This window comes from Ovis canadensis, chromosome 4 (genome assembly GCF_042477335.2).
Source record: "Ovis canadensis isolate MfBH-ARS-UI-01 breed Bighorn chromosome 4, ARS-UI_OviCan_v2, whole genome shotgun sequence".
NCBI lineage: Eukaryota > Metazoa > Chordata > Mammalia > Artiodactyla > Bovidae > Ovis > Ovis canadensis.
Window position 1 is genome coordinate 56,342,408 of NC_091248.1, and position 23,169 is coordinate 56,365,576.

The 23,169-nt window shown below is 37.8% G+C and overlaps 1 protein-coding gene across 1 annotated transcript in view; it reads right to left on the reverse strand.

The window, feature by feature from the left end:
* Positions 1-17,839: 17,839 nt before the first annotated feature.
* Positions 17,840-23,169, reverse strand: part of LOC138439037 (uncharacterized) — a 262,340-nt gene continuing 257,010 nt past the window's right edge. Inside the window, exon 5 of the mRNA XM_069587289.1 lies at positions 17,840-18,544. The gene's annotated coding sequence lies outside the window, so the exon portion shown is untranslated. The remainder of the gene's footprint in view (positions 18,545-23,169) is intronic.

A 23,169-nucleotide genomic window follows, 5' to 3' on the forward strand; every position in this document is an offset into this window, starting at 1 on the left:
ACAGCCCATGAGGTCACAAGAGTTGGGCATAATTTAGTGACTCCACCACCACAAAAAGGTTAGGTGTTTTATTTACCTCTTTTTTGTCATTGAACATGAAATGACTATGAAAGTGTAGGAAAAGACTACCAGTTTAATTCAAAAAGTACACAGGTAAGCATATGCCTTTCTCAAAACAAAAATACTTTTCATATTGGTAAACAGATATGTATATATTAAAAAATGAATGTGATACAATATACTACCAAAAAAAGAGCCAGACAATATACCATGACTATTCTGGAAAATAATTACCCATGATCTTTAAGCTTCTAAATCAACTTTGCATTAAAATAAAGTATTAGTAAATATGAACTTCCCTGGTGGCTCAGATGGTAAAGCGTCTGTCTGTAATGTGGGAGACCCGGGTTCGATCCCTGGGTCAGGAAGATCCTCTGCAGAAGGAAATGACAATCCACTCCAGTACTATTGCTTGGAAAATCCCATGGACAGAGGAGGCTGGAAGGCTACAGTCCATGGGGTCGCAAAGAGTTGGACACAACTAAGCGACTTCATTTACTCACTTACTTAAATATCTTTTCCAGTTCTTTAGAATCTTTTTAAACTGAGCAAAATGTTATAAAAGGATATGATATTTTGGCTTTTTTTAAAACAGCATATTCATTTTATTTCTTCACGAGGAACACTACCATGTGCATATTTAACCGTGTCTGACTCTTTGTGACTTCGTGGACTGTAGCTCACCAGGTTCTTCTCTCCATGGGATTTTCCAGGCAAGAATACTGGAGTGGGTTGCCATTTCCTCCTTCAGAGGATCTTCCCAACCCAGGAATTGAACTCATGTCTCCTGTATCTCCCACATTGCCAGATGGATTCTTTACCACTGAGCCACCTGGGAAGCCTGAATGCTTACAGGGCTGATGTTAAGAAGTTTGGCATCAATCTGATTTTTGTTTCTTTGAGAGTGATTTTATCTTTCCCTTTAGCAGATTTTGAATTTTAACCTGGTCTTTGATCTTTCAAAACTTCTTATTAAATAATGTATCTAAATATACAAAAAGTATAATATATCATGAACAAATTAGATTAAAGAATAGTATCATGATCAAGTAAATTTTACTTGAGAAATCCAAGATATTCTCAACATTGGCCATCTTCTAAAGCTAATCATTGTATTAGCATAATAAAGGAGAATATCCACCTGGTCATTTAGATTATGAAAAATATTTGTAAAAGTCAAACTGTGTAGCTAATAACATTTCTTATCAGGCTAGGAGTAGAAAAATATTACTTAACACAGTCAATGATTATACCAGAAACTTACCAAAAAAATGTAAAAACATCCTCATTAAAACCAAACTCTAGATACCTATATTCAAATGTCATCTATGATATTTTCAAGTGCAAATAACAAAATAAAAATTAAACTTGTTCAACTGATAAGGAAAGTTATTGATTTATAGCCTAGAAGGCCAGAATGTAAGTCAAACTTCAGAATTAGCTTGATCCAGAAGTTCTTTCACTATTTTTCTATAAATGACTCATATATGATGTCTTTGCTTCACTCTCAGACTCCATATTTCTCATGGTAGAAAAATAGAAATACAGTGGTATTTTTTTCAGGTAACTCATTCCCATACTAGGATGTCCAAAAGAAAGAAAAAAAAAAAGTATCTCTTTCATGGCTTGCTTTTAAGGGAGAAGAAACTTCATGCCAGACTCTTCTGGCAAGTCACTATCTATGTCTATTGTCCTCAAATTAGTAAATATGCTCAATTTCTATCCTACACTTTGGCTAAGAGTAATGTTTTAGGATGAACGACTTAAACCTGAATTATGGCAAGTGTGAGCAATTACTCTTGACCAATAAAATTTAGCTTGGAAGCTGAAGTTGGGTCAGTTTCCTCTTAACTAAAGTGGGTACTTTGGGGAATTTTGTACATTTGATGTTAAAAATCAAGTCACTACAAAGAGTATACATTCACTATCACCAGAGATATTTTAAATGATACTACAGTTCTAAACAATTAAAAAACAAACAATAAAAAGAGGAGTAGGAGATATGAATATTGGGGAGGAATAATTGGAAGAGGGTGCAAAATTGTCATTTTAAAATATTACCTTGAGTTCATCGCTCAGTCGTGTCCGACTCTATGCGACCCCATGGACTGTAGCCTACCAGGCTCCTCCCTCCATGGGATGCTCCAGGCAAGAGTATTGGAGTGGGTTGCCATTTCCTTCTCCAGGGGATCTTCCTGACCCAGGGATTGAACCTGGGTCTCCCACATTCCAGGTAGATGCTTTAACCTCTGAGCCACCAGGGAAGCCCAAGGAATAAAATAGGGCTAACTAATACCGCACAATTGCACTCATCTCGCACACTAGTAAAGTAATGCTCAAAATTCTCCAAGACAGGCTTCAGCAATACGTGAACCGTGAACTTCCTGATGTTCAAGCTGGTTTTAGAAAAGGCAAAGGAACAAGAGATCAAATTGCCAACACCCGCTGGGTCATCAAAAAAGCAATAGAGTTCCAGAAAAACATCTATTTCTGCTTTATTGACTATGCCAGAGCCTTTGACTGTGTGGATCACAATAAACTGTGGAACATTCTGAAAGAGATGGGAATACCAGACCACCTGACCTGCCCCTTGAGAAATCTGTATGCAGGCCAGGAAGTAACAGTTAGAACTGTACATGGAACAACAGACTGGTTCCAAATAGGAAAAGGAGTACGTCGAGGCTGTATATTGTCACCCTGCTTATTTAACTTCTATGCAGTGTACATCATGAGAAACGCTGGACTGGAAGAAGCACAAGCTGGAATCAAGATTGCTGGCAGAAATATCAATCACCTCAGATACGCAGATGACACCACCCCTATGGCAGAAAGTGAAGAGGAACTCAAAAGCCTCTTGATGAAAGTGAAAGAGGAGAGTGAAAAAGTTGGCTTAAAGCTCAACATTCAGAAAATGAAGATCATGGCATCTGGTTCCATCACTTCATGGGAAATAGATGGGGAAACAGTGGAAATAGTGTCAGACTTTATTTTGAGGGGCTCCAAAATCACTGCAGAGGGTGACTGCAGCCATGAAATTAAAAGATGCTTACTCCTTGGAAGAAAAGTTATGACCAACCTAGATAGTATATTCAAAAGCAGAGACATTATTTTGCCGACTAAGGTCCATCTAGTCAAGGATATGGTTTTTCCAGTAGTCATGTATGGATGTGAGAGTTGGACTGTGAAGAAGGCTGAGCGCCAAAGAATTGATGCTTTTTTGTTTGTTTGTTTGTTTATTTTTGTTTTTTTTAAAATTATTTTTAAAGTTTTTTATTTTTTAAATTTTAAAATCTTTAATTCTTACATGCGTTCCCAAACATGAACCCACCTCCCACCTCCCTCCCCATAACATCTCTCTGGGTCATCCCCATGCACCAGCCCCAAGCATGCTGCATCCTGCGTCAGACATAGACTGGCAATTCAATTCTTACATGATAGTATACATGTTAGAATGCCATTCTCCCAAATCATCCCACCCTCTCCCACTCCCTTTGAGTCCAAAAGTCCGTTATACACATCTGTGTCTTTTTTGCTGTCTTGCATACAGGGTCGTCATTGCCATCTTCCTAAATTCCATATATATGTGTTAGTATACTGTATTGGTGTTTTTCTTTCTGGCTTACTTCACTCTGAATAATCGGCTCCAGTTTCATCCATCTCATCAGAACTGATTCAAATGAATTCTTTTTTACGGCTGAGTAATACTCCATTGTGTATATGTACCACAGCTTGCTTATCCATTCATCTGCTGGTGGACATCTAGGTTGTTTCCATGTCCCGGCTATTATAAACAGTGCTGCAATGAACATTGGGGTACATGTGTCTCTTTCAATTCTGGTTTCCTCGGTGTGTATGCCCAGCAGTGGGATTGCTGGGTCATAAGGTAGTTCTATTTGCAATTTTTTAAGGAATCTCCACACTGTTCTCCATAGTGGCTGTACTAGTTTGCATTCCCACCAACAGTGTAGGAGGGTTCCCTTTTCTCCACACCCTCTCCAGCATTTATTGCTTGTAGATTTTTGGATTGCAGACATTCTGACTGGTGTGAAGTGGTACCTCATTGTGGTTTTGATTTGCATTTCTCTAATAATGAGTGATGTTGAGCATCTTTTCATGTGTTTGTTAGCCATCCGTATGTCTTCTTTGGAGAAATGTCTATTAGCTCTTTGGTCCATTTTTTGATTGGGTAGTTTATTTTTCTGGAATTGAGCTGCATAAGTTGCTTGTATATTTTTGAAATTAGTTGTTTGTCAGTTGCTTCATTTGCTATTATTTTCTCCCATTCAGAAGGCTGTCTTTTCACCTTGCTTATATTTTCCTTTGTTGTGCAGAAGCTTTTAATTTTAAATAGATCCCATTTGTTTATTTTTGCTTTTATTTCCAGAATTCTGGGAGGTGGATCATAGAGGATCCTGCTGTGATTTATGTCTGAGAGTGTTTTGCCTATGTTCTCCTCTAGGAGTTTTATAGTTTCTGATCTTACATTTAAATCTTTAATCTATTTTGAGTTTATTTTTGTGTGCGGTGTTAGAAAGTGATCTAGTTTCATTCTTTTACAAGTGGTTGACCAGTTTTCCCAGCACCACTTGTTAAAGAGATTGTCTTTACTCCATTGTATATTCTTGCCTCCTTTGTCAAAGATAAGGTGTCCATATGTGTGTGGATTTATCTCTGGGCTTTCTATTTTGTTCCATTGATCTATATGTCTGTCTTTGTGCCAGTACCATACTGTCTTGATGACTGTGGCTTTGTAGTAGAGCCTGAAGTCAGGCAAGTTGATTCCTCCAGTTCCATTCTTCTTTCTCAAGATTGCTTTGGCTATTCGAGGTTTTTTGTATTTCCATACAAATTGTGAAATTATTTGTTCTAGTTCTGTGAAAAATGTGGCTGATAGCTTGATAGGGATTGCATTGAATTTGTAAATTGCTTTGGGTAGTATACTCATTTTCACTATATTGATTCTTCCGATCCATGAACGTGGTATATTTCTCCATCTATTAGTGTCCTCTTTGATTTCTTTCATCAGTGTTTTATAGTTTTCTATATATAGGTCTTTAGTTTCTTTAGGTAGATATGCTTTTGAACTGTGTTGTTGGAGAAGACTCTTGAGAGTCCCTTGGACTGCAAGGAGATCCAACCAGTCCATTCTAAAGGAGATCAGCCCTGGGATTTCTTTGGAAGGAATGATGCTAAAGCTGAAACTCCAGTACTTTGGCCACCTCATGCGAAGAGTTGACTCACTGGAAAAGACTTTGGTGCTTTGAGGGACTGGGGGCAGGAGGAGAAGGGGACGACTGAGGATGAGATGGCTGGATGGCATCACTGACTCGATGGATGTGAGTCTGAGTGAACTCTGGGAGTAAGTGATGGACAGGGAGGCCTGGCGTGCTGTGATTCATGGGGTCGCAAAGAGTCGTACATGACTGAGCTACTGAACTAAACTGAAAGTTTAGAATTATTGAGTAAAATTTCTTGGTACAAGATAAACACTTTACTACACATGAATAATAACTGATTGGAAATTGTAAATTTTTAAAAAATATACTATTCACACATTTCATAACAGCCAGAAGCCTCTATTATACACTGAAATAAGTCCAATATATTATGGGCAGTGCCTAACTGTAACAGAGGACATCACCTGGATAAATGACCTGGCTCTGGATGGCTTGATTAAATTCTAATATTCTTACAAAATAAAAAAGATACAGGGTGAGCAGAAAAATGAAATATAGGATTCCTCAGCAATATTTCTTCAGAATAAACAAGGAAGAAAATGTTATCTTCTTATTGTTTTTCTTTATAAATACCATAAGAACAAACAATAAACAAAACTATTTCTGGTTTCCATTGTAAATTTTTGGTTATCAACCTTGCTTCAAGGATAGAGTTTATAATATCCAAAGACTGGGAGAAGAGTTCACATTTTTCTGTGGATTCTGGAAATTATTGGCTTCAGGGTTCATCCATTCCATCTGAACATCAAAGTCACCTGGAATTGTTAAAAATTATTGATGTCTAAGTCCATATAGAACCAAATATATGACATTTCTGGTAGTGACAGCAGATCCCAGGAACATTTTTTCGTTTCTTCAGTTCAGTTCAGTCGCTCAGTCGTGTCCAACTCTTTGTGACCCCATAAATCGCAGCACGCCAGGCCTCCTTGTCCATCACCAACTCCCGGAGTTCACTCAGACGCACATCCATCGAGTCAGTGATGCCATCCAGCCATCTCATCCTCTGCCGTCCCCTTCTCCTCCTGCCTCCAATCCCTCCCAGCATCAGAGTCTTTTCCAGTGAGTCAACTCTTCGCATGAGGTGGCCAAAGTACTGGAGTTTCAGCTTTAGCATCATTCCTTCCAAAGAAATCCCAGGGCCGATCTCCTTCAGAATGGACTGGTTGGATCTCCCTGCACTCCAAGGGACTCTCAAGAGTCTTCTCCAACACCACAGTTCAAAAGCATCAATTCTTCAGCACTCAGCCTTCTTCACAGTCCAACTCTCACATCCATACATGAACACTGGAAAAACCATAGCCTTGACTAGATGGACCTTAGTCGGCATAGTAATGTCTCTGCTTTTCAATATGCCATTTAGGTTGGTTATAAGTTTTCTTCCAAGGAGTAAGCGTCTTTTAATTTCATGGCTGCAATCACCATCTGCAGTGATTTTGGAGCCTCAGAAAATAAAGTCTGACACTGTTTCCACTGTTTCCCCATCTATTTCCCCTGAAGTGATGGAACCAGATACCATGATCTTCGTTTTCTGAATGTTGAGCTTTAAGCCAACTTTTTCACTCCCCTCTTTCACTTTCATCAAGAGGCTTTTTTGTTCCTCTTCACTTTCTGCCATAAGGGTGGTGTCATCTGCATATCTGAGATTATTGATATTTCTCCCGGCAATCTTGATTCCAGCTTGTGCTTCTTCCAGTCCAGCGTTTCTCATGATGTACTCTGCTTATGCCATTCCAAACTCAATCTAAGGTTGACAACTTCTGACTAAATTCTCCATGCCATGATTTTATGATGATGTTGAAGAGTTGTAGGAAATAGAAAAAGCAAAAGCATTGATCTAGAAATTGGGAAGTGACTGTTGTAAGTTGTTGGACACAAAGAAATTAATGAGCAGTGCATCTTAACTATTCATGGACAATGCACTTGGGAAAAAGGACAGAATGTTTGTGGATTTAAATGTCTTCATTCTCAAAGTACAAATTGTCTGGAAAATTAAATACCTTTGATTCAGGCTAAGTCTGTTGCCCTGGGAGATTCTGTAGAAGATGTGGCTACATTTTAAGGCTGAAGCAGAAATCCAGAGTCTCTCAGCAGACTCAGGAGAAAAGAGGTACAGACTAGTATGGATGGTCAGGAGGATTGAAGAAGTTCAGGTACAGACATGAGAGCAAAACAGCGAAACCAAAATGAAAAATCCAAAAGCAGATTGAAAAATATGTAGGACCAAACCTGAAATTTCATTATTATTTTCATTATTTTTAATTATAGCTGTGACCTTGCAGTGAACTATAGGTTTCCCTGGTGGCTCAGATGGTAAAAAAATCCACCTACAGTGCAGAAGACCTGTGTTCAATCCCTGGGTTGGGGAGATTCCTTAGAGAAGTGAATGGCTACCCACTCCAGTATTCTTGCCTGGAGAATTCCATCAGTAGAGGAGCCTGGTAGTCTATGGAGTCAGACATGACTGAGCAACTAACCCACAGTTTTTGCAATGACCTACAAGTAACAAATGCTGTGTTCCAGGACATTATTGCTCAGTTCTAGTTCCTTAAGATCTATATTCTATTTTGAATATATCTAATGTCAACTCTGGAGCATCTGAAAACAGATTAAGATGTTTGGAAAGAAATTATAGTGTCTTGTTCATGCATATTATTGATATTATTAGAAGGTTATTTCCATAATTCAAAGGGTTTCATTAAAAAACATTGAATAATATTTGAAATAGAGTTCATTTTAAAATGAATCTTTTCAAGTTTTATTTTAGGAGGCAATATTTTCTGTTAAATGTGTCTGAACAAGTTATGCCTCTACAAGAGGTTATTTTAAAATAAATTTGTATTTTGATGTATCAAATTTCCTTTCAGTGATTATTGTTTCAATAATACATATTATTTATGTAGTGACTTCAATTGTTAACACTAAAAATATTTGCAAATGAAATGAGATGAGAAAAATGATTTCCAGAAAAGAAGAAGCAGTAATTATTTTAAGCTGAAAATGCTATTTAACCTTTAGACTTTGGTAAAGATATATTTTCTTAAAAAATTATATTTTTAATAACCCTAAAATTATTCACCCAGTATATATAAAAACTTCATTTTAGTATGACTGGCTACCAATTTCTTTAGTTTCTAATAATACAGACCAATATATTGCAGACTAGAACTTAGTCTTCTACAGAAGAGTAAATCAAATTTATAAGAAGATAAATTTTCTACTGATTTATTTGGCATTCAATCACTTGCCAGATACTTTTATGATCCTTACTTATTTTGTAATCTTAATAAATAGAATCAGTGCCTCTGATGTTAAAATATAAGATATTATTTTACATAAAATGTTAAAAATATTTGTGTCTTAGTTGTAATTTATTTTTATCTGGTTCACCAACAGATGTTCTACTGAAACATTGTTCTACTGAACTGAAGTTATATTGAATACCCCTAATGCTCGACAGGGGAGGCAAACCTGATTAACCATGTTAAGATCCCAAGACCACTTACTTAGGCATAGGAAGAATGAACTTAGGCCACTTTTCTATCTCCAGGAGACAATGCTGCTGCTAAGTCACTTCAGTTGTGTCCGACTCTGTGCGACCCCATAGACAGCAGCCCACCAGGCTCCTCCATCCATGGGATTTTCCAGGCAAGAGTACTGGAATGGGGTGCCATTGCCTTCTATTGACAGCTAAAACTAGAAAATTCTGACTGATTCACTTATCAACACCACAGAGAAAAATACTAGGACAGCAATTGGCTGGAACAGCTTACCCCATAAGCTCTTAATAATTTTAGACTTGCAAAATTCTTTTCCTTCTGGCTTCATCCTGGGTCTTTGACTTAAATATTTTTAAACTTCTTCATATTATTCCATAGCATGTTGTTTTGCCTCAACTACAGTTCATTTTTTCTCCTCATAGTATTATTAGCATGTGAGGGTGCTTCTTTATGAGGGTGTAGGAGTATTATCTACTGAAATCAAAACCACACATGATCAAATTCTCTTTCTTTTCAGATTATCTCAAATTTATGGTCAATGAATTATAAATAGTCTTCATTTTCCTCTGTCATATCATGAAGTATTATGGGTTGAATAGTGTCACCCAAACTATGTTGAGGTCTAGCTCACAACACTTCAGAATGTAATCTTATTTAAAAATAAGATCATTTAGAGGTAATTATGTTAAATTAAGGTCATTAAGATGGGCACTGTCCAATATGACTTCTGTCCTTATGAAAAAGGGAAATTTGACACAGAGACATTCACCAATAGATGAGTGGAAACAGAAGTTGTGATACATAGATACAATAGAATATTACTCAGCTATAAAAAAGAATTCATTTGTGTCAGTCCTAAAGAGGTGAGTGAACCTACAGCCTATTGTGCAGAGTGAAGTAAGGCAGGAAGAGAAAGACAAATACTGTATATTAACATATGTGTATGGAATATAGAAAGATAGCACTGATGAACCTATTTTCAGGGTAGCAAATGGCTACCCTCGTGGATCAGATGGTAAAGAATCCACCTATAATGTGGGTTCAATTCCTGGGTTAGGAAGATTGCTTGGAGCAGGACATGGCAACCCACTCCAGTATTCTTGCCTGTAGAATCCCCATGAACAGAGGAGCCTGGCAGGCTACAGTTCATGTGGTTGCAAAGAGTTGGACCGAACTGAGTGAACTGGCACAACAATGGAGACTTAGGCATAAAGAACAGACTTATGGACATAGTGGGGGAAGGAGAGGGTGGGACAAATAGAAAGAATGATTCATGTTGATATATGACAAAAACCAGCACAATATTGTAAAGCAATTATCCTCCAACAAAAAAATTATAAAGAAGTTTATAGAGGAAGTATAACAAAACTGTAACATTCTTCAGTAGCTACAGGAAGAGTCATAATATTGTATGGCTAGAGTTATTAAAAAACTTAAGTCTATATCTCTGAATCCTCTGTTTAAGAAGTCAGAAAAACATGCAATATGAAAAACATTTCAGTCACATTTGTAAAATGTTTAAAAGTAAAGTGAGTTTTATCTCAGAGGGGTATATTTCAGATGTGGAAATTAAACTCATGAACAACACAGATGATGCTTGCTTGAGCCACACTAATTATATACTACAACTGGTCTCCCAATTTCCAGCTCCATAGGGGGAAAAACTACAATCAGTCAATCCATATACTAGGCAATGAACCATACACTAGTCTGGAGAAAAAATCCCTGCTGATAAGAAAAAATGAATATAACTTAATCCACAGGATTGCAAGGGGTCCATCCAGTTGTTGAAACTGCTTCATTTTTAAATGAAACTAGGCTTTAAAAACTCCACTGAAGAGACTCTCTTGTAAAACAAAAACAATAAAAATTGATCAGTGATATATTACTCTAATCATTAGCATATTTCAGTTGACTTTTCAAGATATATAGAAACATTTTTTTCTCATAAAGGAAAAAAATATATAAATAACTAAGCCTACTTAAATTTGAGTCCCATACTCACTGGATTTGCATTATGTAAGGAAAACAGAAATAACATTTTTTCAGAAGCATAAAATGAAACAATTGGTACACATCACTCAATTTAATAATTATAACATCTCTTTGGAGTAGCACTGTCTCCATTATTACAACTGAGGCAATTGACTCTATAACAAATTCACATGGCTAGGAAATGGAACATCCAGATTTAAAAATCTGATCTTACTCCTATATCTGTGTCCTTAAGCAACACATTATACTAATTCTTTCTAGTCTATAAACCAGATAGGTTTTTCTGAAGTTCAGAGAACCATTAAAAAACTTTTCTAACTATTAAGGCACACTTTTATCTCCTCTTATGCAAACTTAGCATAAAACAAAAACACAAACTAGAAGTATTTCAGTTATCCTTGCATAACTCTCAAACTCATGAAAATATAATTCTCAGCATCTGCATTCTAAGGACCAGAGGCAAGGGAAAAGAAGATAAGAAGAGAAGTGAAGGACAACACTTGAAAAAAAAAAGAAAAAAGCATACAAAAGAGATATGGATGAGAAAAGAGAGAAATTCTTATTCTCTACTTTTCATTCAATGATTGGAAAAATTCACCTATACTACTATTGTCTGGGAATCACTGATGAGGAAAAAATGTGTATGTGTCTTTATATTTCATCTGTGACATTTTTAACATCTTAGGTTAAGTTTGGAGTCCTTTGAGACTTCAGAATGCTGATAAAATGAGTGTAAAAGGTAATTCCAGAATTTAGAAGAAGACAGATGAATCACAGATTACATATTTCAACAACTGTCATATCAATTTCAATTTTTCTGCAACACATATTTCAAGTAAGTCAACTTGTCTTCGTATCTTGACTTCAGTTCAGTTCAGTCACTCAGTTGTGTCTGACTCTTTGTGACACCATAGACTGCAGCACATCTGGCTCCCCTTATCCATCACCAACTCCCAGAACTTACTCAAACTCATGTTCATCAAGTTGGTAATGCCATCCAACCATCTCATCCTCTGTCATCCCTTTCTCCTCCTGCCTTCAATCTTTCTCAGGATCAGGGTCTTCTCAAATGAGTCAGTTCTTCGCATCAGGTGTCCAAAGTATTGAAATTTCAGCTTCAGCATCAGTCCTTCCAATGAATATTCAGGGCTGATTTCCTTTAGGATGGACTGGTTTGATCTCCTGGCAGTCCAAGGGACTCTCAAGAGTCTTCTCCAAGACCACAGTTCAAAAGCATCAATTCTTCAGTGCTCAGATTTCTTTGTAGTCCAACTCTCACATCCATTAATGACTACTGGAAAAACCATGGCTTTGACTAGACTGACCTTTGTTGGCAAAGTAATGTCTCTGCTTTTTAATATGCTGTCTTGGATGGTAACAGCTTTTCTTCCAAGGAGCAAGCGTCTTTTAAATTCATGGCTGCAGTCACCATCTGCAGTGATTTTTGGAGCCTCCAAAAATAAAATCTGTCACTGCTGCTGCTGCTCCTGCTAAGTCGCTTCAGTCGTGTCCGACTCTGTGCGACCCCATAGACGGCAGCCCACCAGGCTCCCCCGTCCCTGGGATTCTCCAGGCAAGAACACTGGAGTGGGTTGCCATTTCCTTCTCCAATGTGTGAAAGTGAAGTCACTCAGTCATGTCCGACTCTTCACTGTTTCCCCATTTATTTGCCGTGAATTCATGGGACCATATGCCATGATCTTGGTTTTCTGAATGTTGAGCTTTAAGCCAAGTTTTTCACTCTCCTCTTTCACTTTCATCAAGAGGCCCTTTAGTTTTGTCGGGGGAGTGTGTAGTTTCCTCAGTTCTGTCTCACTGCAGCAAAAATATGAAGTGGTAGACCAGTGTTACAGCTCAGTTTTATTTGGCAAGCAAAGGAAAATAGATCTTCAAGGCATGAGGGTGGGCCGACCCAAAAGAATCACAGGGCTCAATTCTGGGTCCTCTTTTTAAATGTTTTTTCTCCTCCCCTTGAGTGTGCCCTGTGTAAATTGGGCTAGCCAGGAGGGCTGTTTGCTTCACCTGAAGTTCTCGCTCTGGTCCTTGGATGTTCCTTTGTTGTATTTTCGTGGGCTTTTTCCTTTCTTTGTCTTTTAGTCATCTCTATTTTGGACTCCTCTTTCCTATTCTAACTACCTAACAGTTCCTCTTCACTTTCTGCCATAAGGGTGGTGTCATCTGCATATATGAGGTTATTGATGTTTCTCCTGGCAATCTTGATTCCAGCTTGTGCTTCATCCAGCCTGGCATTTCACATGATATTCTCTGTATATAAGTTAAATAAGCAGGGTGACAATATACAACATTGATGTACTCCTTTCCCAGTTTGGAACCAGTCTGGTTCTAACTGTTGCTCCTTGACCTGCATACAGATTTCTCGGAAAGTAGGTAAGGTGGTCTGGTAGTCCCATGTCTTGGAGTATTTTCCACAGTTTGTTGTGATCTACACAGTCAAAGGCTTTGGTGTAATAAATAAAACAGAAGTAGATGTTTTTCTGGAATTCTCTTGCTTTTTCTATGATACAACGGATGTTGGCAATTTGACCTCTGGTTCCTCTGCTTTTTCTAATTCCAGCTGGAACATTTGGAATTTAATGGTTCATGTACTGTTGAAGTCTCACTTGGAGAATTTTGAGCATTTTTTTGCTAGCGTGTGAGATGAGTGCAATCATGTGTCTGCAATCTTGACTTCATGGTCTCTGTAATATTTGGTATAAAAAATGCTTTTTAAAGAAGCAGTAGGAAAAAGCAAGTGCACATTATAACTCTGTGTGCTGCCCATAGTATTTGTCCTCACTGCCTTTGAGATCACATTACTTTTCATTACAGTCCACTGATGTCAGGGAGACTACTTAGTCCTAAAAGTAACATATTTTGTATTTCACACATTTTAAAATATCCTAAGACATTAACAATACTTTTAAAGCACAGTAACTCAATCTAAGACCAAATTTCAAAATAGTCCATTATTTGGGTTCTGTACCCAATTCTACTTCTTGGTGGAGAGGGAGGTTTCAAGCAATGCTCCAGACATCAGCTGGGCTTCCTACAATTCAACTTAATTCTGACATTATCTACCCAAAGATAGCATCAGATTCTACAGATAAAGAGTTCAGTCCTACAAGACTGCCTTCTACTTCAGATGCCAATTACAGTCTATAAAATTAATAAACAGGAAGCTCAGTTAGAGATGGGAGGCCAGAAAGGAGAGTCAGACAGTGAGGATAGGAGAGGATAGGAGAGCCCAAGAGGATAGGAGAGCCCAAGAGGATGGAGAAAGACTCCTCTTCTTTCCTGGCAAGGAGTTGGACATCAAAAAGCCATGGACTCTTTGTTTACAATAGCCCTTCTAATTTCTTTTCCTCTATGAAAATGTTTTCCTTCCCTTGCCCTGTGGTGACTTGCGGGTTGCTCACAGTTGTTTCAGACCATAGTTGCAGATCCTAAATAGCAGTTTCCACTGATCCTGAATAATAAACCCATCTCTGCTAGAGAAGCATCAGGCAGTTTATTAATTTCAGGTCAACAAAGCCCAGGTTGTGACCAGTGCTTTTTCCCATGTGCTACAAATTGGAGTTTCTAACAATCCACTTTCACACAGGATGCCAATCTCAAGTGCAAATTGTTACCAAATACTCTGACCAACTATCTGTAAATCAGATTCCCATGACCCCTCTTTGGATTTTATTAATTCATTAGAGAATTTATACTGAAAAAAATGAGTTTATATTTATTCAGACTCTTACTAGGACTATAGCCCAGGAGATAGCCTCTCAGATAGCTCTGAGGAATTGCTACACTGCTCCAAAGAGGTGGGGTAAGTGCCAAGAGCCAGTGTGTGTGTTTATAAAATATGTTTGTTTGTTTTATTTTATTTTTTTGCTGGGAAATACACGTAGTCAAGCATACTCTTATAAAAGATTACTGCTAATCACAGACTTCAGATACCTCAAATTAATGATTTTAGTGCTTACCTATGTATGGGAAGACTCAAGAATCTCAACTCTTGAAACTCTTCTCAGTTTTCTCTGTTGCTGAGCTCAGCAGTGAGCTTCACTTTAACCTTTCTTATAACTGGACAATGAACAAGATTCTTTGTTCTTTTTGTCCATGAGCAGCTCAGAGAACATAAGAAACTTATTTACCCAGTAAATTGCCAGTGTATTATAAAGGATTTAATCAGGAATGGGGCTTCCTTGATGCCTCAGCAGTAAAAGAATCTGCCTGCAATGCAATAGATAAGGGTTTGATCCCTGGGTTGGGAAGATGCCCTGGAGGAGGAAATGGCAACTCACTCCAGTATTCTTGTATGGAAAGTCCCATGGATAGAGGATCCTGGTGGGCTACAGTCCATGGGTTCTGAAAGAGCTGGACACAACTGAGCAGCTGAACACAGCACAAAGGCTTAATTACACAGCATGATTGATGAAGTCATTGTCCAGTGGTGATCAATTCAACCTCTAGCCCCTATTCCTCCTCAGAGGTTGAGGAGAAGGATTGAAAGTTCCAACACTTCAATCACAGGGTTGGTTCCTAGGGCAACCAGCACTCATGCTTTGGAGATCTGAGGGCATTTGAAAAGTCACCTTATTATGTTAAAAACACTACTTCATCTCTCTCACCTCTTAGGAAGCTCCAAGTGTTTTAGAAGCTCAAAGTTAGAAATGGAACAGAGACCAAACATATTTCTTATTATAAATAACAATATTACATACAACAAAGATATATGATTCAAGTTCTATGCATGACACTTCCTCTTGCTGGGTGACTTGAGGCAATTTACTTAGGCTTTCTGTGTTTCAGGTTTTCATATGTTGTGGGAGGGAAAAGGAAAAAAAAAAAGACCCTTTCTTTCCTTTATCCTCAGTTTCTTCTGGATGGTCTAAGAATTTAATTGAGATACAATAGATTAAAGGGAAAATGAAATTTTACTTTGTATATATGGGAACTCTACATATATGAGAGGATCAAAGACTTCACTTGCATGAAAAGTTCAAAGACAGAAAAGTAAAATGACATATATTTGACATCTTGAGTTAAGAAATGGGATAGGGGGCCTGAGGCTTCCAAGGACAGGAGGGTAATTTATAGGACAATAAGAATAGCAGATGTTGGGTAACTAGATGTTTTCTTTGCCATACAGATGGACAATGAAGATCAATGAAGATAAAATTTATCTCTGGTAATAACTCTTAGTCTGGGAAAGTCCAATTTAAATGAATCAGACATGACTTAGCAACTAACCAAAAACAACAAGTAGTTAAGGGAGGGGCAAAAGTTTCTCTTCAATCCACAGGGTCTTGCTTACCTTTATCTCAAAATAATTTTGGGGAAGTTTGTTCTGAAACCCTTCGATGTAAAACATTCTAATAGTACTCACCTCCTGGGATTGCTATGATGATTAAGGAAGATGATTCTTTTAAAATACATAGCACTGTATTATCTTATAAAAAGTGCATTCAATAAAAAATATTCAGTATTATTGTAATATGTACTATATTATTAGCAGAACTGAAATCATGTAACTCAGATTGGGACTTGAACCCACAGTCTAACTCAGATCAGACACCTAGTCTTAGGACTTAATGAAGTTCAGGTTCTTGATGTTTCATCACAGAAATAATTCAGTCAAAGACAACGTGATAGGTAAGGAGTATATTTACTTAGAAATGTACTCCACAGATGGAGTGTGGGTCACCTCAGAAGGCAAGAGTGGCATACAGGGTATGGGGTTGTCAGTTTTTATAGAGGTGAGTAATTTCACAGGCTATGAGTGGGAGGGGTATTTCAGCTATTTGGGAAAGGGGGAGGGATTTCCAGGAATTGGGTCATCACCCACTTTTTGACCCTCATGGTCAGCCTTGAAACTTTCATGGTATCTGTGTGTGTGTCATTTATTTTGCAGATGTGTTAAAGTGAGTATATTCTGAGGTTCAAAGTCTAGTGGAAGTCAATTTGTCAATAAATAGCTGCCTGAATGAGCATTGAGGGACAGACTGTCTCCAGTCCTATACCAGAGAGGATCAGTACAACCAGCACTCTTAGGACCACTGGAAAAGAGTCTGTTTGGCTCCCTATGGATAATGTTTCTGGTCTCTCTGTCTATGGAAACATATCAGTTCAGTTCAGTTCAGTTCAGTTGCTCAGTCATGTCTGACTATTTGCAACACAATGGACTGCAGCCTACCAGGCTTCCCTGTCCATCACCAACTCCTAGAGTTTGCCCAAACTCATATCCAACAAGTCATTAAACATATGGATACCTAGAGTTACTGCACTCCTGTGCTATTTGCAAATCAGTATTGGGGTGACAAAAAGGTGATACATCTACAGTGTTATCTTAAAGAAAGTGGGCTTTCATCTTGGAATATGGTACAATTTACTAATTCAAGATGACCCTTAAACAGCTCAATATGAAGTCAAAACTATGAAAATATCATTCAACCAAGCCTCCTAGTTCATATCAGCAATTCTTTTTCTCATAGGATGAGAAAAATCAATACACCAGTAATCACAAAAGAAGTCATATTGGCAAGCCTATGTAGCCACTAAGAATTCATGTTATAATCCTGTCTAATTTTAACAAATTAAAATATAATTTAATATATTAAATAAAAATGTACTACAAGTTTCTTGCCTGTGACTTGTTAAATAACAGTCATGCTATTTATCTGTGATAACACAGTCTAGCATAGAAATGTTGAGATTCACAAATAAGAGACACTAAAGAGTATTATTTTAAGAATTGATTTGTAGTGCATCCTTCTCAAATTATCAGAAATATCTAAGGAAAATCAAAAGTGAAGGAAAGTCCTCAAAAGTGAATTAAAATTTAGTGTAGGTATTATCGCTTACTGAGCATTTTTGAAGAATCAGATTGACTTTTCTTCAAGTAAGGTAAAGCACCACTACACTGTTACAACAAAGGGAACAAATAAAACTCTTCAATCAGTAATAGTCATACACGTGCTGGAGGAAAAAAATAAATCTTGCATTTGCATCACTTGTATTAAGTTTGGGGAAAAAATCTTGCACTTGCATTATTTGTACTAAGTTTGGTTGGTCACAATAAACTAAAAGAACTGTACTCTAATGAAAAGGGAAGTATGTCTTTCATTTCAAAACCTCCATTTATCCTTCCATTTTGTCAAATCTAAACTTCTACTTTTTCAACTACCTTAAGACTTTTACCAACATGTTCTCAGATTATTGTTCCAATTTCTTTTTAAATTTTTGAGAAATTATTTTATTCCACTGAAAAGAAGTTGAAATTGAAGTCAAATACCACTTTTGTTCAATAAGACTTTGATAATGTAGTGGTTTAGTCTTTTTAATTTACTATGCTTACAAAAATCCCTCATGTATTACACTGCAGTAATCCAGTTTCAGTTCAGTTCAGTCACTCAATCGTGCCCGACTCCTTGCGACCCCATGAATCGCAACACACCAGGCCTCCCTGTCCATCACCAACTCCCGGAGTTCACTCAGACTCGCGTCCATCGAGTCAGTGATGTCATCCAGCCATTTCATCCTCTGTGGTCCCCTTCTTCTCCTGCCCCTAATCCCTCCCAGCATCAAAGTCTTTTCCAATGAGTCAACTCTTCGCATGAGGAGGCCAAAGTACTGGAGTTTCAGCTTCAGCATCATTCCTTCCAAAGAAATCCCAGGGTTGATCTCCTTCAGAATGGACTGGTTGGATCTCCTTGCAGTCCAAGGGACTCTCAAGAGTCTTCTCCAACACCACGGTTCAAAAGCCTTTAGACAGTCAAAATTAATGAATTAGATATCTCTCTTTCATAAAATTATCCCCATTATTTTACTTTAATGTATGCCTCAGATATTCCTACATTTAAAAGTGTCAGAGTTAATCCTTTAATTACAATGAAAATGTTTACAAACCGCAAATATAAAGTATTATTAACAACATTTATCAAAAAAGAGGAAAAAACCAATTGCTACAGTTGTTGTTATTTTTAAATGCTCTCTGGGAATAATGAGAATCATTCTGTCATAATTTTACCTCTGTATCTATGATTAACTTGTTTCATTTGTTGTTCAGTTCAGTTGCTCACTGGTGTCTGACTCTTTGCGACCCCATGAATTGCAGCACTCCAGGCCTCCCTGTCCATCACCAACTCCCGGAGTTTACTCAAACTCATGACCATCGAGTCAGTGATGCCATCCAGCCATCTCATCCTCTGTCATCCCCTTGTAATTGGTGTTATAAAATCATATCTTGGTATCAATTCCCATTTGTTACTTCTGACTTTTCTCTTGCAATGGCCATAGGCATCACCAAAATCTCAGTTTACTGTTCATGAACATGATCTGTTGGCCACAAAGTACATTAATCATGAGACTAGGAATAAGCTAGTTTAAAGTCGCCATCTATATTACTAAAGTAATTCTGAAAGTCATGTATGTAACTCTATTTCAATGGACAACACACTAATAACATTATTACATGTAATTTAGAATCAACCTTTGAAAGTGAAAGTGAAAGTTGCTCAGTTCAGTTCAGTCACTCAGTCGTGTCCGACTCTTAGCGACCCCATGGACTGTATTCTACCAGGCTCCTCCATCCATGGGATTTCCCAGGCAAGAGTACTGGAGTGGGGTGCCTTTACACGTATTAAAAAAGTAGAAAATACTAGCAAGCATCATCGGCTTTTATCTTTTAGCTTTTAACTAGGCATTATAATAAGAGTAATAAACTCTGTTTTACCTCAGGAGCTGAATCCTGTGATACAGAAAATAAATTAAGATTAAAACATGCTTTTCACTGAGCTTTTACACTAACCTTCAGTTTTCCAGTAGGTGACCATGTTCAGTAATTGGCCATAAACCAATAGTCTCACATGCTGATAGTGCTGCTAGACAGCTGTAGGAGAAGTTAGTTTGATGAAATACAAATGAAAGCATAATAGAAAATTCATCTCAGAACGAATGATTTCTTCTGTGCCTGGCCTTAAACTCCATGAGGGCAGAAACTCCTCCATTTGGGACTTTATCCTATGTATCTTTTCATCAGGATTCAAATTGGTCTTTCTCAGAATAAGAGTTATTACCAAAGATAAATTTTATTTGAAGTGAAGTTGTGTATGACTCTTTGCAACCCTATAGACTATACAGTTTGTGGAATTCTCCAGGCCAGAATACTGGAGTGGGCAGCCTTCCCCTTACTCCAGGGGATCTTCCCAACCCAGGGATCAAACCCAGGTCTCCTGCATGGCAGGCAGATTCTTTACCAGCTGACCCACAGGAAAGCCCAAGAATACTCCAGTTTTTGAATGGTCCTTTATCTCTATCCTTTAAAAGTCTTTGTACTAAACCTGTAATCTGGTGAGTAAATGAGTTACCCGAGTTCTGTGAGTCACTTTAACAAATTAATCAAACCCAAGAAGGAGATCATGGGAACCTCTGATTTATACCTAGTTAATTAGAAGAATAGGAAGCAACCTGTGTTTGCAATTTTCCTCTGAATTGGAGGGCAGTCTCATGGGACTGAGCCATTTACCTAGGGCATTTGATTCTATCACTGGGTAGATAGTGTCAGAATTGAGTTTTATTGTAGGACACCCAGCTAGTGTCCAGAGCCTTGGTTGGTGGTCTCTGGTGGCTTGGAAGCTAAAGCGTCTGCCTGGAATATGGGAGACCCGGGTTTGATCCCAGGGAAGATCCCCTGGAGAAGGAAATGGCAACCCACTCCAGTACTCTTGCCTGGAGAATCCCATGGAGGGAGGAGCCTGGTGGGCTACAATCCATGGGGTCACAAAGAGTCAAACACGACTGAGTGAATTCACTTCCACCCAGCTAGTGTCCAGACCATTGGTTGGTGGTATGGGGACACCACCTTCCTCCTAACACTGGAATTGAGTCAAGAATTCAAATAATGAGTAGACATTATTTCACTTTGATTTTGAAATGCATGAGCTGTATGCTTCTTTGTTCTTGTTTAGTTGCTCAGCATGTCCTGCTGAGCAACTTTTCCTGCTCGTTGGCAGGAAAGCTATGACACACCTAGACAGCATATTAAAAAGCAGAGACATCACTTTGCCAACAAAGCTCTGTATAGTCAAAGCTATGGTTTTTCCAGTAGTCAAGTATGGATGTGAGAGTTGGACCATAATGAAGACTGAGCACCGAAGAACTGATGCTTTTGAATTGTGGTGCTGGAGAAGACTCTTGAGAGTCATTTGGACTGCAAGGAGATCAACCCAGTCAATCCTAAGGAAATAAACCCTGAATATTCATTGGAAGGACTGATGCTGAAGCTGAAGCTCCAGTACTTTGGCCATCTGATGTAAAGAAAATTACTCATTGGAAAAGAACCTGATGCTGGGAAAGATTGAGGGCAGGAGGAGAAGGGATGGCAGAGGATGAGATCCTTAGCATCACTGACTCAATGGACATAGATTTGAAAAAACTCCAGGAGATAGTGGACAGGGTAGCCTGGTATGCTGCAATCCATGGGGTCATAAAGAATTGGACACGACTTAGCTACTGAACAGCAACAACAACACATCTAATCATTGTAACTAGTATATCACTGCTTCTACGTTATCCTAGTTGATAGAGCAAGGGAATATGTGTGTGTTTATATATGTATATACACATATATCTATGAATATTTCCCAATTTAGCCATCTGTATCTATATTAATCTAAATAGTAGTTCATGCTGATCTCTCCAACATTAATCTATTACCATACGGATTATGGATACATCTAACTTCCTCTTTCTTATCTGTCACCTCCTAATCCATCAATGAAAAAACTGGCTCTCACCATATATTATCTACTTGTTTGATTCACTGTATACATAGTAGTTCCAAATTATTAAATGTACCATTGTGATATACAACTTTTTAAGCTAGTGTCTTTATATAGTCTTCCTTTTATATTTATTCTTATGGACAATTCTCATTTTCAGAATTACTTAGTTCAGTATCTTCTCCCCATCCTCTTCTGTTAGCTTGCTTCATACACTTGTAATACAGTTAGATTCTCTTGTCACATTCTACATCCATCCTGGGTTCTCTCAACCTTTTAAATACTTTTTAGATTTTTTTGTATGTATTAAAATATACTTTGTAATGTAAAATTCTATGGATTTTGACAAATGCATAATGGCATTCACCATTACTGTCAGTCTTTCATTAGAGAGTCTACAAAATACTTCACCAGTACTCCTCAAAACCCTCAAGGTTATCAAAACCAAGAAAAATATGAGAATCTGAGGAGGAGCCTAAGGAAATATGGCTAGTGAGGGTAATCTACCATTTTTAATGGGATCATGGAATAGAAAAATGAGATTAGGTAAAAATGAAGGAAATCTGAATAAAAGATGGGTTACAGTAGACGAATGGGCTGCAGTCCCTAGGGTCACTAAGAATTGGACATGACTGAGCGACTTCACTTTCACTTTTCACTTTTATGGATTGGAGAAGGCAATGGCAACCCACTCCAGTGTTCTTGCCTGGAGAATCTCAGGGATGGGGGAGCCTGGTGGGCTGCCATCTATGGGGTTGCACAGAGTCCGACACAACCAAAGTGACTTAGCAGCAGCAGCAGCACAGTAGATGGTAATGTTTCAATATCTATTCATTCTCTGGTGATTCAGTAGTAAAGAACCCAACTGCCAATGCAGGAGATGCCAGTTTGATCTGTAGTTTGGTCAGGTCCCCTAGAGAAGAAAATCGCAACTCACTCCAGTATTCTTGCCAGGGAAATCCCATGGACATCAGAAGGACAAGGATCATGGATATATAAACAACTCCCACATATAATAATGAGAAAACAAATTGTGAATAGTTAAGAAAAATAGAGACAGGTAGCAAAAACTATGGATGGGAAGGCCACTGAAAAGGAAAATAAAATTATAGGAATTTGAACAGATAATCTGCCCTCATCATCTGTAAGGACACTATAAAACACTGGTGAAAGAAATCAAAGAAGACACTAATAGATGGAGAAATATACCATGTTCATGGATTGGAAGAATCAATATAGTGAAAATGAGTATAATATCCAAAGCAATCTATAGATTCAATGCAATCCCTATATCAAGCTACCAGTGCTATTTTTCACAGAGCTAGAACAAATAATTTCACAATTCGTATAGAAATACAAAAAACCTCAAATAGCCAAAGCAATCTTGAGAAAGAAGAATGGAACTGGAGGAATCAATCTGCCTGACTTCAGGCTATACTACAAAGCCACAGTCATCAAGACATTATGGTACTGGCACAAAGACAGAAATATACATCAATGAAACAAAATAGAAAGCCCAGAGATAAATCCACACACCTATGGACACCTTATTTTTGACAAAGGAGGCAAGAATATACAATGGATTAAAGACAATCTCTTTAACAAGTG